We start from the raw sequence: 16,936 nt of genomic DNA, 5'->3' as shown, positions 1-16,936 counted from the left end.
TTTGCATGTTTAGACATTTAAATCCTTTTGCAAATCTGGCCCTTATTATTCTTTTTTGTTTTGTTTGTATCCTGGTATTTTCTCTGGACACTAGGTGAGATACTGGCCCTGCTAAAGTGGGAGTTTTGCTGTTTACTTGAATAGGACCTGGATTTCACCCATGGCTTTTGCTGGGGTTGCTGGTCTTATAAATTGTTCTCTAAAATATTGGTAAAGTTCTACCTTGAATCTGTGAGAATTCCAGTCTCATTTAAGAGACACTCTGAAGCATTTTTTTTTTAAATGTACTGACAAGGCCATTGGTGCCCTATGAGTACATACAGGGGAGTAAGAGGGAATAATATTTCATGGTTGGCCAATGGTTTTTGGGGGGTTGGAGGAACAGCATCTGTTGTTCTGCTACTTCCTCAGCAGCACAGGTTGAGTTGGTAGACTTTTTTTTTTTTTTAAAGTGGAGAAATTTTGCAGTTGATTCCATTTCACAGGGTTCAAAATGGGAACACGTTGCCACAATAATGGCGGTGAAGAAAGCTTGGTCAAACTTGGTTAGAAAGTTCTTCTCCAATCCATTCTTCCATGCAGAGGTGGTTCTATGGCACAATCTTATTTTAAAATTGGTGGCAAAACCTTGATGTGGAGGAATTGGATGGAGACAGGAATTAGGACACTGTCGCAGCTAATTGACGATGATAAATTTCAACCATTTGTAGATCTTCAGTCTGGCTGCTCCAGAGCATGGAAATATCTCAATTAAAGCATTTACTTAGAAATGTATTTGGACCATCTGCATTGAGAGCTCCAGAACTTTTATTAGTTTGGAGGAAACTTTCTGGATTTACTCGGCCAGTGGTATTTATTTACGATTTTCTGGCACAAAAAGACTCTGCCAAAGATTGATAATTTGAGAGCTGCTTAGAATATATAGATTTGGATACACAACTATCTCTGACTCAGTGGAATACCATTGTATCTAATGTTTTTAAAAAAGCAACTGTAGACCTGAGACTACAGCTTATTCACCAAAAGAAACTTTTTTGAATATACTGGTCCCCATATAGGCTCATGGGAATGGACCTCAGAAATGCTGACCATTGTTAGAAATGTAACTTCCTTGGTGCTACATTAGTTCCTATGTTTGAGGAGTGCCCCTGTATCAAGAATTTCTGGTATGAGATGGCTCAAAGGAGCAAGTTGATTTTGGAAGCTAAATTGGAGCCTTCCCTCATTACGCTTCATTCTTGGGAATTACATGGTAACAAGGCAGCATGGTTCCAATGTGCAGCTGCGGTAGCTAAAGAATTAATCCTGCAAAAATGGGACAGTTGATGCTGTTGATGTCTGGCTTGATGTGGCTAGCCTCGCAGATAGTGAATGACTGGCATTCCACAGAAAAGGAATGCCTGAATTATTCAAAGCAATTCGAACTGACTTTCTTTAGAGGTCTATGATGAATGTAGACCCTGAGATAGATATATCACTTCCCCCTCTCCTGCCTTTATCCTAAGAGTCTTTATTTGCTTAGTATATTATGATGAATCTGGTATTTTGGTACATTTGTATTTGGAAAAATTAATGAGAAATTATAAATATAAAGGGGACTTATTCTTCATTTAGAAATTTTCATGAATAATTTAAATATTTTTATCATTGAAATGGCTATACATTGAAAATTCATTAGAATTTTAACAATCTAAATGTAGATGTGAAAAAAATTGCAGAAGTGGTGGTGGTGGTGGGGTGTTCCGCTAAATCCTTTTTTTTTTTTTCCAAAGAAATATCATTTTTCCAGTGACCTAACTTTTAATTCCACAAATGGATTCCAGCTCTAGTGGGGACTGAGTTGGCAAAGTCCAAGAATGTAAGGATCTGTTCAAAAGAAATCATCATGAGCTGCAACATTTTGATATGGATTCAAATTTCCTCCTGTTCCAAAGAGTGTGTCACAGTCCTGTGGGTGTTTTAGATCCGACTTTTGGTTCAGACCAATCTGCAGTTGTAAAAACCATTTTTTCTGTGGACCACACACATTTTTAGACAGATCTTCCACTCTCATATTTTTTTTCCATTTCAAGATTGTAGTTACAGATCATGCCTTTTCTTCCTTCAGTTTCTATGGTGACTGATCACTTAAAAATATGGACCTCTTCCTCTTCATTAAGAAGTGTTTCACGTCTGTACTTTTGTAATATTCTATTCTTATTGAAATAATTATGAAGCTCCATTATAATTGGTCTTTTCCCATTTATTCTTGTTTTAACATATGCCTAACTTAATACACTGATTTTGCTTTTTAAAAGGACTCTTCATTTCCTCGCTCAAGATAAGTTGAAGTGCTCTCTGAAGCAGCTCAGTTACATTTTCATTCGCTATTTTTTTTCCCCCTCCTGGAGCCCTATCCAATATTTTTCACGAGGCTGCTGCTTGCTTTGTTTTCCAGATCAACATCTTCCTTTTCTAAACATTTTACTTGTTCATCTACCAATTTCAATGTGATGTAATTTTTCATCCATATAAGCAAGCTGTTTGGCCACGTTTTTGTATCTACTCATGCTCTCAGCTGTTCTATATCACTCTGAATTCCTATGATGGCTAATATAATGCAATTGTCAGAAGTGCTTAGCATCTACCAATAGTCACAGAGAGCAATGGTAGCCAATGGTTGCTGAGTACTTCTGAAAATCAGGCTACTTCCATTAGGTACCTAAATGGGAGTACAGCTCTTTTGAACATCTGGCCACGTGCATACCACTTGATCACCTTAGCTAAAACTGTAGTGACCATCTTGTAATCTCCTTCAGTAACAATACTGTTCTGCACGTACTACATTTTAAGGGCTTTCGTTTCGTTTGGATATGCTAGAAACAATGGCATTGTTCGTTGTAAGCAGATGCTGATTGTTCCTGAGCATTTCTTTATAGGCATTCAGTATAAGCAAGTCTATAGGACATTGATGCATCTTTGTCAAGCTCCTCAGACAAGCCTGTGTCGCCTTATGGGATTTACCTTCTTTCAGCTCTTGAATCTCCACTATTTTCTCCCTGTTGATAGCCATTTCAGTCAAAGTCAATTTATGTAGGGAAAGGCATGTTTTGAAGAAAGTCCGCCAAAATGGGTAGGGCAGGCTGCTTGGCACTTTTATGGATCGTATGAAAATAAGAACCATTCCTTACAGTTGGACTCACCTTGGAAATGGAAAATAAGTAACTAAAAGTCTCTGCGCACCATCTTCTTTCTTGGGCCAAAGCTCAGCAAAAGGTCTAGGCAACCCCATAAGTCCCACTTAAGCTGTCAAAAGAGATGCAGTGATCTTGTCCGCCCCTCTCCACAGGGGTGAACTTCACCTTAATAAGACAGGGCCTGATTCAATTGGTGTAACCCTTCACCTTGCTGGAGTTATGCCTACTTGCGCTAGAGTTGAATTTAGCCAACCGTCTCTTTGAGCAGTGACCTGATTCTCTGTACATTGAAATCAAGAGGAGGTTTGACACTTTACTCAACAGAAGCAATGTCAAGCCTCCAAGAAGGAATTGCATGTGACACATTGCTATGAATGACAAGAGGAGATGCAAACCTCAAGACCATACCCTCAGAATTTACTTGGAGACCCTATTGTAGACTGCCAATTAACTGAAGATGCATTCAGTGAAAATAAGAACAATTAGAACACAGCAATGGAAGTCAATACTAATGAAATATTGTAAAGTAGGCCTGAGGGAATAACAAAAATAGGTTAACAGATTAAACTGCAGAGAGGTTGTGAGGAATGATTAATAATGAGCCAAGTGCAGTGGGCTCCAGTTCACTTTCTGGTGTGGGTTCTGGGATGTCATTTGGCTCTCTCCTTTACTGGTGTCTCCAGCTAAATAGACCTAGATGGGCTGCTTCCTCTCCTTGTGCTGGTGCTGTGTGGTACAGCTGACCTCCGGGTCAGATCGGATGCAAAGCTGAAAGAGTGAGAGCAGAAAGGAGCACACAAGGGAAGGGGAGACAAAGAAAGATCTGGAGTGTCCATGGCTGGAGTCTCTGCTCCTCTGGCAGTAATGGGCTGGTGACCCTGCCGAGGTCTGGCAATGATGCAGTGACCTTCGGACTTCCTGAGAGAAGGATCAAGTCCTTGAAGCAGAGTAGGGGATAGGCTATTTCACCCTTCACCACACTTTTGGGGGCCCTAAAAAAGATATTTGGGGCTGGGGATGGGCAAAATAACTGGGGGAATTCCTGGAGAAGGGAAAAGGAATTCCCCCAGTCAGTTCGCCCTTTTGTCCATTAACTTCTGGTCCCAAACTTCCTTGTTTAGCCGGTATGGTCTCAACACAATCCTTGGGTAGTATCAGTAGGCCTTTTTGTGTGGACTAATTCTGGTTTTCTGTCTTGCTTTTGCACTTTTTTCCATCAGCATTTGTTGATATAAGTTATTGTGACATCTTATGAACTTAAGCTCATATTTTACAGTTCAGCTCCCAATTAGAGTAATGCATAGGCCCAATTATTGCAACAAAACGTAGTATATTTTAGATCAAAATCTACACCACTGGCTTCTCTAAATAGAGAGCAAATTAATTCATTTTATCATTTACAGAAACAAGTAATCTCTTCCCCTTTTTTATATTCTTCATCAAAGTGGAGAGCATTGAAACAATGGGATTATTGTACTCAGGGATAGTAACATTCTATTAGAGATATGAGGCTTGTTACTGTACAGATAAATGGTCACTGGCAGACTGCTTAAAGTCATGCAAAGGAGCACGAGAGCCATCCTTGGCATCATAACACAAAATGGGTGGGAAGTTCAGTCAGTGGCTCAAAGGCAGGTTGGTACTTGAAGGAGAAAATAATTCATTTGTTTTGCACGCAGTTAGCAAGGTAGAAGTACAGTGAATCAGTGATCAGACAAAGCCTGGCAAATAGACTTGTCCTGGCAGGCTGTCCCTGGATAATTTAAGGGAAACGTATGGTGAGGGGAAACGTATGGTGAGGTCTAAACTGTACAAAGATGATAAACATCCAGTCCTTCAAACAGAGCAGTAGATAGTGGCTCTACTGAGCCAGAATAAATAGCTGCAAAAGTCGCAACAGAACAAAACTCGAATGGCTGCTGGTATGAATGGGAAATTCCAAAGCAATATAAATGTGCTATGAAACTGGTAATAACAGTGGCTGTAAAACTTAAACGTACTTTGAATGGCTTTAAATTAACAGCTCTTGCAAGTGCACCTTGTAAAAACCTTGCTCATATGTGACTTCATTCTGTTTCATTCCTGTAGTATAAACAGTATCTTGGCTTCATGAAGTTAAACATGCAAAACACATTCATAAGGGGAAAACACAAGCCAATGGGTTTGTTTCACAGTTGAGATGCAGCGGTTAAATGAGACTGATGATTGTTATGATGGGTATTTTCTGAATGAAATGCTACTACTGCCTTTCTTTTGAAGTCTGTATATGACAACAATCTGCTTCAGACTAGATATCTGGAGGTGGGGTTAGGTGGGGAGAAAAGAAGGGAACATGCTGCATTATCACTGGTCACCAGTATTACTTATTAACACAAATATACTGAGAAGAAGACGTGCCACAGTTTCAGGGAAATATTCGTATAACTTTGGCTTGTTGGAGCTGCAGCCTTTGATAGCTTAGTTAATCCAGTAATGAGTGTGAATAATTTTTTTAGCTAGGGCAAAAATCCTTATAATGAGTCTCTGAATTGGAATTAATTTGCAAACTGGATACAATTAACTTAGGCTTGAATAGAGACTGGAATGGATGTGTCATTACACAAAGTAAAACTATTTCCCCCACCCCCCACTGCTCCTGGGACGTTCCTGTTAACTGCTGGAAATGGCCCACCTTGATTATCACCACAAGAGGTTTTCTTTCCCCCCCCTGCTCTCCTGCTGGTAATAGCTCATCTTAAGTGATCACTCTCCTTACACTTCTGAGGAAGTGAGCTGTAGCTCATGAAAGCTTATACTCTAATAAATTGGTTAGTCTCTAAGGTGCCACAAGTACTCCTTTTCTTTTTGCGAATACAGACTAACACGGCTGTTACTCTGAAACCTCTCCTTACAGTGTGTATGATAACACCCATTTTTTCATGTTGTGTGTATATAAATCTCCTCACTGTATTTTCCACAGTATGCATCTGATGAAGTGAGCTGTAGCTCACGAAAGCTTATGCTCTAATAAATTGGTTAGTCTCTAAGGTGCCACTAGTACTCCTTTTCTTTCTGTTATCCAGCGACAACTTCTTCTTCAACTTAATTAGTTAGAAAACAGATGACACCCTAGTCCCAAAAATACTTGGCTACCTGCTTCCCAGACCAGGCCTTCTGATCGAAACCTCTAGAGACATAATACTGCACACATACGGAGAGCAAGACTCGCTCCTGGCAGTTTGGTGTTCTGAGACTTAAATAATCATCATCCCTAGTTCTCTCCTCCTAAGGACTACACAAGCTTGCCCAAGCATGTTGTGTAGGTTGGTGCATCAACGTCAGCAGAATTGGAACAGACAATTACCTGCACCTGCGGTGTTAATCACGGTCCGTGACACAGAGCCAGCACCTCTGGCATATGGTGGACCGTAGCAATACCATGTACAATGCAATAGATGGTTAATGGGGTTGAATACATTCTGCACATACAGGAAGGGCAAAACACTGAAAATGAGTACTACCATCATGCTTATGGGATCAACTATGTGGTTAAATTAGATTTTTTTTCTAATTAATTGAAGCTTTAGCTAGTATGACAGGAATGGCTACAGAGCAGAAACATTAAGTGAAGTGACCAGCTTTGTTTATAAAAAAAAAAAAAAATCACTCAGTTCAAAATTTCCTTTTCAGCGGAAACCTGTGAAATTGCATTTAATTTTCCTCCCAGGTGCATCTTAAAAATCAGGGGCTTGATTCTTTTCTCATCTCTACTAGTTTTGTATTACTGTTGCCTCCATTGATTTCACTGGAGTTCTCTTGACTTACATTGGAAGAGGAGAATCAGGCCCCAGATTTCCAAAATATCCATGATGGAAACTGATCCACTTTAGAAGAGTTCAGTACCATTTCCTGAACTTCTACAGAAACTTTGACCTTCTGAGAGAGGGTGGCGCTGGGAGGAAAATCATCTCTTTACAACCTACAATTTGGAAACTTGTGTATCTTTTTAATGTAATATATTTAATCCTTTCCTATGATGTAGACATTGACATAACCTTTTGGACAGGAAGTGTATTGCTGCCTTCTTCCCACAAGTTGTTTCTAAGCACTCTGCATTGTATTTTATCATACTCAATTTAAAAGCATTAACTATGGGCTGATACACAATACTAAACCCTTTGGACTGTGGGTTGTGAAATTGTGTACTATTCTGGGGAAATGGATGGGGCATTTTTCAAATTTTAAAAATAAGCTGTATATATTTTTGTAAGCCATATTTTTGTGTGTGTGTGTGCTTTGCTTTGCTTTAAGAGCCTAGGATGCTGTAAAGGTTAGTGTCTATCACTTGTCCCTTAGAAGTAGCCAAAAGGGTGACTGAAAAGCTGCTGCTATTGCCAAGAAACCATTAAAACTATGACAGGTTTCAGAGTAGCAGCCGTGATAGTCTGTATCCGCAAAAAGAAAAGGAGTACTTGTGGCATCTTAGAGACTAACCAATTTATTAGAACATAAGCTTTCGTGGCCTACAGCCCACTTCATCGGATGCATAGAATGGAATATATAGTAAGAAAATATATTATATACATACATGTACAGAGAAGGTGGAAGTTGCCATACAAACTGTAAGAGGCTAATTAATTAAAATCTGGTGTCTGACCTTTGTGACTTTTTGTCCTCACCCACAACTGTTTCACATTTAGGGACAATATATACCTTCAAGTCAGCGGCACTGCCATAGGTACCTGCTTGGCCCCACAGTATGCCAGCATTTTTATGGCTGACTTAGAACAACGCTTCCTTAGCTCTCGTCCCCTAATGCCCCTACGCTACTTGCGCTACATTGATGACATCATCATCTGGACCCATGGAAAAGAAGCCCTTGAGGAATTCCACCATGATTTCAACAATTTCCATCCCACCATCAACCTCAGCCTAGACCAATCCACACAAGCGGTCCATTTCCTGGACACTACTGTGTTAATAAGCGATGGTCACATCAACACCACCCTATACCGGAAAACCTACTGACCGCTATACTTACCTACATGCCTCCAGCTTCCATCCAGACACACCACACGATTCATTGTCTACAGCCAAGCTCTACGATACAACCACATTTTCTCCAACCCCTCAGACAGAGACAAACACCTACAAGATCTCTGTCAAGCGTTCTTACAACTACAATACCCACCTGATGAAGTGAAGAAACAGATTGACAGAGCCAGAAGAGTACCCAGAAGTCACCTACTACAGGACAGGCCCAACAAAGAAAACAACAGAATGCCACTAGCTGTCACCTTCAGCCCCCAGCCAAAGCCTCTCCAGCACATCATCAAAGATCTACAACCTATCCTGAAAAATGATTCCTCACGCTCTCAGATCTTGGGAGACCGACCAATCCTCGCTCACAGACAGCCCCCAAACCTGAAGCAAATACTCTCCAGCCACCACACAACAAAAAAACTAACCCAGGAACCTATCCTTGCAACAAAGCCCGATGCCAACTGTGTCCACATATTTATTCAAGTGATACCATCACAGGACCTAATCACATTTAGCCACGCCATCAGGGGCTCGTTGACCTGCACAGCTACCAATGTGATATGTGCCAGCAATGCCCCTCTGCCATGTACATTGCCCAAACCGGACAGTCTCTGTGCAAAAGAATAAATAGACACAAATCTGACATCAGGAATCATAACATTCAAAAACCTGGAGGAGAACACCTCAACCCCTCTGGCCACTCAGTAAAAGACTTAAGGGTGGTAATTTTGCAACAGAAAAGCTTCAAAAACAGACTCCAACGAGAAACTGCTGAGCTTGAATTAAAATGCAAACTAGATACCATTAACTTGGGTTTGAATAGAGACTGGGAGTGGCTGGGTCATTACACATATTGAATCTATTTCCCTATGTTACGTATCCTCACACCTTCTTGACAACTGTCTAAATGGGCCATCTTGATTATCACTACAAAAGTTTTTTTTTCTGCTGCTGATAATAGCTCATCTTAATTAATTTATCTTCTTACCATATGTTCCATTCTATGCATCTGATGAAGTGGGCTATAGCCCACGAAAGCTTTTGCTCTTATAAATTTGTTAGTCTCTAAGGTGCCACAAGCACTCTTATTAAAACAATGCACACTCCCACAACTGGGTGAGGATTTGGTAAGTTAGTTCTGACCCCCATCAGTATTAATTTATGCAGTTTTTCAGCTACTCAGTGAACATTCCTTCCCCCGCATCCTCATACTCCTCACCCCAAACCACTTCTTGGAATAGGAATGAGGTGGCAGATACTTGATTCTCTACCACTTTTATGCTGGTGCCAAAGAGGTGTAAAATGGTAGCAAACCAGAGGCAGAATTTTACATTACCTTTATAGTCACTCTTTGCCCAGTTGTAAGTCACTACAGAGAGTGCAAGTCAGTGCAGAATCAGGCCCCATGGGAGCACAACTCTCTTGCTGTAGCCAGGCTGACCTATGGTAGTGGGAAGGTAGTGCAGAAGCATCTGAACAGATGGCCTGGCTCTCCAGGAGATCTATGATCCATATGGACCATGGAAGATCCAGGGGGTTAGGTGCTGAATTCCTGCCACTTCTTTAGAAGGAGGAACAATGGACAGCCTCCTTCTACATATAGCTATCTGGTGGGAACTCCAGACTCACTACATTTCCTGTCCACTACTCTGGAGTAATCCCCATCTGGGCTGATTTGGCCCTGATCCAAAGCCCATGGAAAGATTGTCATTGACTTCAATAAGCTTTGGATCAGGCCCATACTGTAGTGCATTTCTCCTGAAAATCCAAGAGAGGCTACATAACTCAGTTCGTTCTTCCCTAGAGTAGTGGGAGACATCTTCTCCCTTCTTTTTCAAAGTATAGTTTGCTGAATAATAGCCATAATCATTATTGCTTTGTTGTATATAGTACTTGCAATAAAAGGCTATCAGGATTGATTAAAAGCCTCAGCTTCAACATTTAATCAAACTCTGCAGCCGTTTATTGCTGGGTACGACAAAACACTACTATCCCTTAAATATAGTGCAATAAACCAGATTACTCATAAATCAGGTACAGTATAGTATATCCCTATATTGTCTTTCCTTTTTACTAAGTGAGATGAGAATACACAATCTGAAATGCACACAATAATTCTGTGCTGTGATCTTAAATTTCAGCAGTACATAAAAAGGTCTTATTTCTCTCTTTTTTCCCTCTTTTTTTTTTAATGTGAGAGAATTATTGTCATGTTTCTACAAGTTTAAAATCAAAGCTGCTGTAGATTAAATCTACTAAAGATCTCATGTTCACCAAGGATTTTGAAGGGTGTTCTTTGCTTTGCTTTAAAATTGCCAGGAAAAGACTAATGGAATCATTGACCCTCTGGAGTTATCGACCTATAGTATTCTGTAGATCCAACACTTCAGAGAGCTTTTGGACTGGGTTCTATGAGCCAAAGTCTGGTCCTGTTTAGGCTAGGGAAAAGAGGTGAGTTTAGTAGCCATGTTGCCTAAACATATATTAACGTGGTTTTTAAACACCAGTTAGTAGCTAGTGTCAACAGTGATATTGAAAAACATATTGAGCATGACTAGCTAATGTTTTTATAAACACAACTGTCTCTGTTTATACTAAGTGCTATTTGGTGTGTTTAATTTGTTAATGCATTTGCTAAGCATGCCATATTTTCCTAGTCTAAATAGGGTCTATATCATACTCACATACATGTTGTAATACCTAAAACACATGTGCTCCCATTCATTTCACTAGAATTTGTGTTTAGTAAGGTATTACTCAATATGAGCAAGTTCCTCAATTTGCACCTGCAGTTGTGCATGTGAACGCCCTTTTTTTTTTTGACATGTAAGTTTTCATAGCACCAAAAAATCTGTGTGTCGTGTTTCTCTCTCCCCCCCCCCCCCCCATTGCAGCTCACTTTTCCAAGGTGTTCCATGCACAAAGCGAAGAGGAGATGAAACAGTATTGGGGCCTCTATGGAATTCCATATTGGTGATTCTTGAGGAACATCAAAATGAATGGTTTTGTGAATTTAGAACAATCAAAAGGAAAAGTTCCCAACAGGATAAGCAAAGCTGGTTGAAAAAACAATGTTTTTCTTCTGAGAAATTTTGACTGAAAAACCTTCACTTCCAATTTTGTGATGGGGGGGGGGGGAATTCCACAAATTCTGAGACAGACACTTTCATTTTTAAATTGACACTTCATTTTAAACCTCATTTTGTTTGGTCTTTAAAGTGAAAATTTATATTTTCAGTTGATACAAAAAAATCTTGTTCCAAAGGTCTATTCAAAATTTTAAAAAAAATCATTTCAAAACGTCCTTTCAGGAAAATAAAAATATTTTCATCCAATTGAGACTCCCACAAAATGAAACTGGGTTCAAGAAGCAGACCCCTTTTGGGGTGGGAAAACTGTTTGTCTGTCTGAAAAGTTTCATCCATGTCTGTGAATCTATTTTTGGACCAGATTTTGATATCTTTATTTGTACTGAATATATGTTTCTCCACAAGTAACCTCACTGACTTCTGTAGGACTGTTCAGTGTATAATGTACTTTTTAATATGAGTAAGGGCCTAACCCTTTACAAAGACAGCAAAGGATGGAATAGCCTATGAAAATATTGTACCAGGATAGGTATTCTAGGACCAGTAAGTTTTGGAATCAGAAAGTCAGCTGTCAATTTGTTCAAGATGACATGTTTTGAGAAACATGAAGAAAATGTGCTAGGTTGTTTTAAATGGAGATCTTTTAATCACATGCCAGTGTCAGGAAATGATGCTGCAATTGTTTTTCACTGGAATTACTTTGTGCATTTGATGTTTATAATGTGAAGAAATTGTGGAGCGTTCATTGTTTGTTTAGATTCCAAGTATTGCAAATTAATTTATGGCACATAATTTGTATTTTCTGCCAGTACTTGCTGATTAAGCATCAAGATGTATTCGGCAAATCCTCCAGGCTAATTGGTAAACAGGAAAAGCTAATTGTAGTTTCTATATGCGGAGTTGAGCAAAAGCAGATCTGATTGGAGGTGGGGAGAAACTGTAGTAGTTCTACAATGTCCTTTTAAAAATGTTACTGACTGTCCCGGCCCTTAGATATAAAAACACGACAGTAAGTCACATTCTGTCTTTGGATAAACATACACTGCTTCTGTTTACTTCATTGGGAAAATCTAACCATTCATCCAAGAATATAATTTGTGCCTTTCTGCTATTTTTATACAACTGAGCCTTATTAGTGCAGTGCCGTTCACACAAATTGAATCTCCTCATGCTTTACCGAATTAAGAGAGTTAGAGAGAAATCCTAGCAGAGAGAGAAAAGCCACTATGGAGAGGTAAGGGAAAACGTACTTTCATCAGGGCTTTGCAATGAGGAGGCTTGGTGGGGCATACAGATAAGCAAATGCTGGTCTAGCTTGCAGGAAGGTACAGGGGGAAAAGGCTCTTGCACCAGCTTGTCCATGGGACAGACGCAGGGTTAGTGATTGTCTACAGGAGGGACTGAGTAGCCTGGCAGGAGCCTAGGTTCAAAGTGTAGATTAGAGCAAACCCATTAAGGATTTTAAAAACCAGAGAGACTGGTTGGAATGGGGTCCTGAAATGAAGTATCATCATTGCCTGAGGAGGTGGCAGATATGTCATTGCATCTCTCAGTGTGAAGAGGTAGGCCATGTTTCCTGAGGAGATTTTTTAAACAGGAGTTTTGTAACACTTTATCTTAGCAAGGAGGTGAGGGGAACTGGTGTACATCGGGTGCAGACTCATGAGTTAAAGGAGAAGCTGAATCCTTCCCATTCTATCAGAGGTTGGTTTGGACACAAACAAGGCTCTGCCAACCCTGTCTTTAGTGCTGTTTGGCAGAAGGCTTAGTCTTTGTGTTTCTATAATTTAACTCTTCTTTGAGGATGATAGGTTGTTGGCCAATTGCTCAACCCCAACCTGGAAGACCAGTGGACTGCTTTTGATCTGGCTCTACCAGGAGGGCAAACTTCCCCCTAGAATAGCTCTCAGGGTCATTGGGACATACAAGCCCTCTCAGCGTGTTAAGGTGCAGTCCCTTGGGCAGATGTTGAGGAAGAGGGAATCAATAAATAATACTTTGCATTTATATCTCAGATCCTTCAAAAATGATCATTACAGTCCAGTAAACAAATAGGTCTAGGGCTAATTCGCCTCAGTTACAAGTGAAATTACACTGACAACTGAAAAGAGAAATGTTTAAACATTTAAATTTAATTTCTAATATAAAGGCAATAAAATCTTCCTACGCTGCTTTAGAATACTAGAGAATCAAGATGTTCAGCTAAGATCCATGTTTGCCAGACAAATATGATGATCATGATCAGCTGTGGGCATTATAGGTACCTATCTGTACGGAGCAAGATAGATTCAGATGGTGGAAGGCCTAGCTACAAACTGTCCCGGAAAGACACAAGATTAAAGTGTGGTAAAGATGGAGGCTAATGTATTATCTTAGACCTTGCCTACACTTGCAGTGGTGTGTAGGATATATGTAACTTGACACCACAGTGGAAGGCAGGCTGCATCCACACTCACTCCAATGTGTAGCTACACATGGCAGTGAAAGCCTCTGGCCTATGAGAGGCAGCGGGGAAAGGCTCTGGCAGCTTTCCCCAGCTGGAGTCTTTCCCCGCTGCCAGAATCTTTTGCTGTGACAGGGAAAGGCTCTGGCAGCAGGACGTTATACTGCTATAAATAGCAGTATGGATCTGGAAGGCAATGCTTGGGCATGCAGAGAGCAGTGTAGGATATAGACCTTCATGTTCAGGTGCGTAGGGCACTCTGCTCTACTTGCCCCTAAGCCATGCTCACCATCCACACTGCTATTTATATCCATGCTAGCTGGATGTGCAGAGTCTGTATTCTACACACTACTGTAGTATAGACCTACTCTAAGGTATATGGCCCCCACTACCATAGTATCTGAGTGTCTCAGTCTTTAATGTATTAATCCTCTCAATGTGCCTGTGACACAGAGAAGCATTATTCTTCCTTTTTTACTGATGGGGAACTGAAGCATAGAGAGGCTAAGTGACTCTCCTAAGGTCACACAGGAAGTCAGTGGCAGAGCAGGAAACTGCCCCTAGGTCCCCTAAGACCCACACTAATGCCCAAACTGCTCCATCATCCTTCCTCTATGAAATGTGTTAATTACTATATTAATTTCTCTCTGAAAATATTAATTGCAAATAAGTAGTGAATCATTATTCATACAAGGATAATAATCAGGGATTAAAATTTAAAATGAAGTGCTACTTTTGGGGATCAGGAGGATGTGTACAAAGAACAGGCTGAGGTTTAGGCTGATTTCCACCTTCAAACAGGAGTTAGAAAATCCTAGAGACACTGGGGATTGGAGACATAACTGGCAGAGCTATGCAAATACTGTGATATTTGAGGAGATTTAATCTTAACTAATAACCATACTCCGCTTTGGGATTGCTAAACTCAAACAAAAATGCCAGCTAGTTAATTGACATTTTGCTATGCTGAAGACAAGAAGAAGCTGGAAGAAAAAGAAATAATCTGATTTCAAACTTCTAAAAAAGGCAAATTTTTAATAAAAGAAAATGATTTCATAGATCTATACTCAGTTTTCCATCTTGAATGAAGAGAGAGACAGAGGATTCTGGGTATGTGATGAGACACTAATCCCAGGTCTTGACTGCTTGTGATCATTAGTATCCCAAAGAAAAGGAGACACACAAGATAAGAGACTCACTTGAGGCCATGAACCAAGTCAATGTCAGAGTCATGATTAGAACATCTGATGCTCACTGTATCTCATTCACATTGCAGTTCATTCCCCAACTCCCATCCATGAGACTAGATTTGTTAACTTTCTGGTATGGTGCAAAATCCATCTGTTTTCAAGGTGTATTTAAGCAATAGGTGAATTGAAGGACATTTTTTTTATTAGCCCCTAGAGCAGTTCTGGGGTTCGTGAAATGTTACAGGGGGTTGTCGGGGAAAAAATTCCATAATGGCAGACAGAGCTGTCCCTAGGAACCCTGGCCAGCACGGGGCCAGCAGCCCAGAGCCCCTGGACTTCCAAGAGCTAAGCAGATCAAAGCAAGCATATCTATCACACTGAGGAGATTTAAACTTCAAGACTCCTTATAAGAAATGGAAAGGGAGGTGGATATTTTTTGACGTTTTTAAAATTAAATAGGCAGCTAGTATTGTTTTTAAAATTATTATGAAGAACAAGTTTAAGACTTGTATTGTGCGTTGTTTGCCTGGCTGCTCAAGACCTGAATGCTTGTGTAGGAGGAACTCTTTGAGTTGGCTTCTTAAATACCTTCATGCTGTTTCACATCTGATACTCCTTGATGAAACCTAGGAGCCTTGTCTTATAACAGACTTATTCAAAGTGATACAAGCTGTGAAAGTGAGATCTTGGAAGAGTGTTGCCATTTTCAGAATGTAATAAAAATACTGTAATGATTAATAATCAATAATAAATAGTGTTTAATACACATGTCATTAAAAACCAATTTTATATTTCCAAGATCACTGCTTTTATAATTTATACTCAGGTGGAAATATTCATTTTTAGGAGGGGGTTCGTGAGACTTGACATTTTAGTGAAAGAGGTTCACAGGTTGTTACAGTTTGGGAACTACTTCCCTAGAGTGATATGGAACTATGTACTTATATGCATTGTACATGTGTTTAAAGATACTTATCATGTACTGTCTTTAATGTCGTGTGTTTTTACATTTATTTTCAAATTACTATTTGCAACACTGTATTATATTTCATAACTCTGTTTCTTCCATTTGCCATAATGTATGATGATAAATCCTCATGCTGGAAATCAACCGATGCAGATTTATGTGTTTTGGTCACATTAGATGTAGTGATGAAATTAACCTTGAGAAAGTTATTTTGGAGGGTCATTGTAGTAGGGGATGACCAGTGAGGAGATAGATAAATGGTGTGTAGCAGATCACTGGAAAGTCAGCAGCTGACCTACCAGAAGTTATGTCTTCTGAAAACTCTGCTATGATATTCCTGATATTCAGACATGAATAAATGAATTTTTATGATACACAATATGTGCAGTATGTACCAGAATAAGGTCTAATTTAGAGTTAAGATCTTTATTTACAACGTTTTGTGGCTGTTTTCCTCTTCTCCCACTTTTTCTGCCATAAGGTGATGTTGACTGTTTCAGAACTATGGGGAAAAAATGAGACAGAAGGTGGGTGAGATAATATCTTTTACTGGAACAACTTCTGTTGGTGGACGAGACCAAGTTTTCGTGCTTCATAGAGCTCTTCTCTCAGGTCTGGAAAAGGTAACCAGAGTGTCACAGCTAAATACAAGATGGGGCAGCTATTTTAAGCAGAAAGGGTTAACACATGTTGCAAGAAACTATTTAAAAGGAAGTAGGAAAATTACACTTTTGCAGTCATAGGACAAGGGAGGGTTACTGTATGTTACAAATTGTGATGAACTGTAAAATCAGTGTCTCTGAGACCATGATTTTTAGTGTCTAGCAGAACTTCCCCACAACTTCAACAACCACCACCCATCCATCAAACTCTCTCTAGGACACTTCTATGCCATGATCAGCTTCAACAATGGAACCTTACAGACAATTATATACAGTAAACCCCCAGATCACCACACCTACCTACCTCCACAGCTCCAGTCACCACCCTAGACACACCAAGAAATCTGTTATGTACAGTCAGGCACTCAGATACCACAGAACACGTTG

Source organism: Lepidochelys olivacea (assembly GCF_965140295.1).
Source record: "Lepidochelys olivacea isolate rLepOli2 genome assembly, chromosome: 14".
NCBI lineage: Eukaryota > Metazoa > Chordata > Testudines > Cheloniidae > Lepidochelys > Lepidochelys olivacea.
This window is presented reverse-complemented; position numbering follows the sequence as displayed.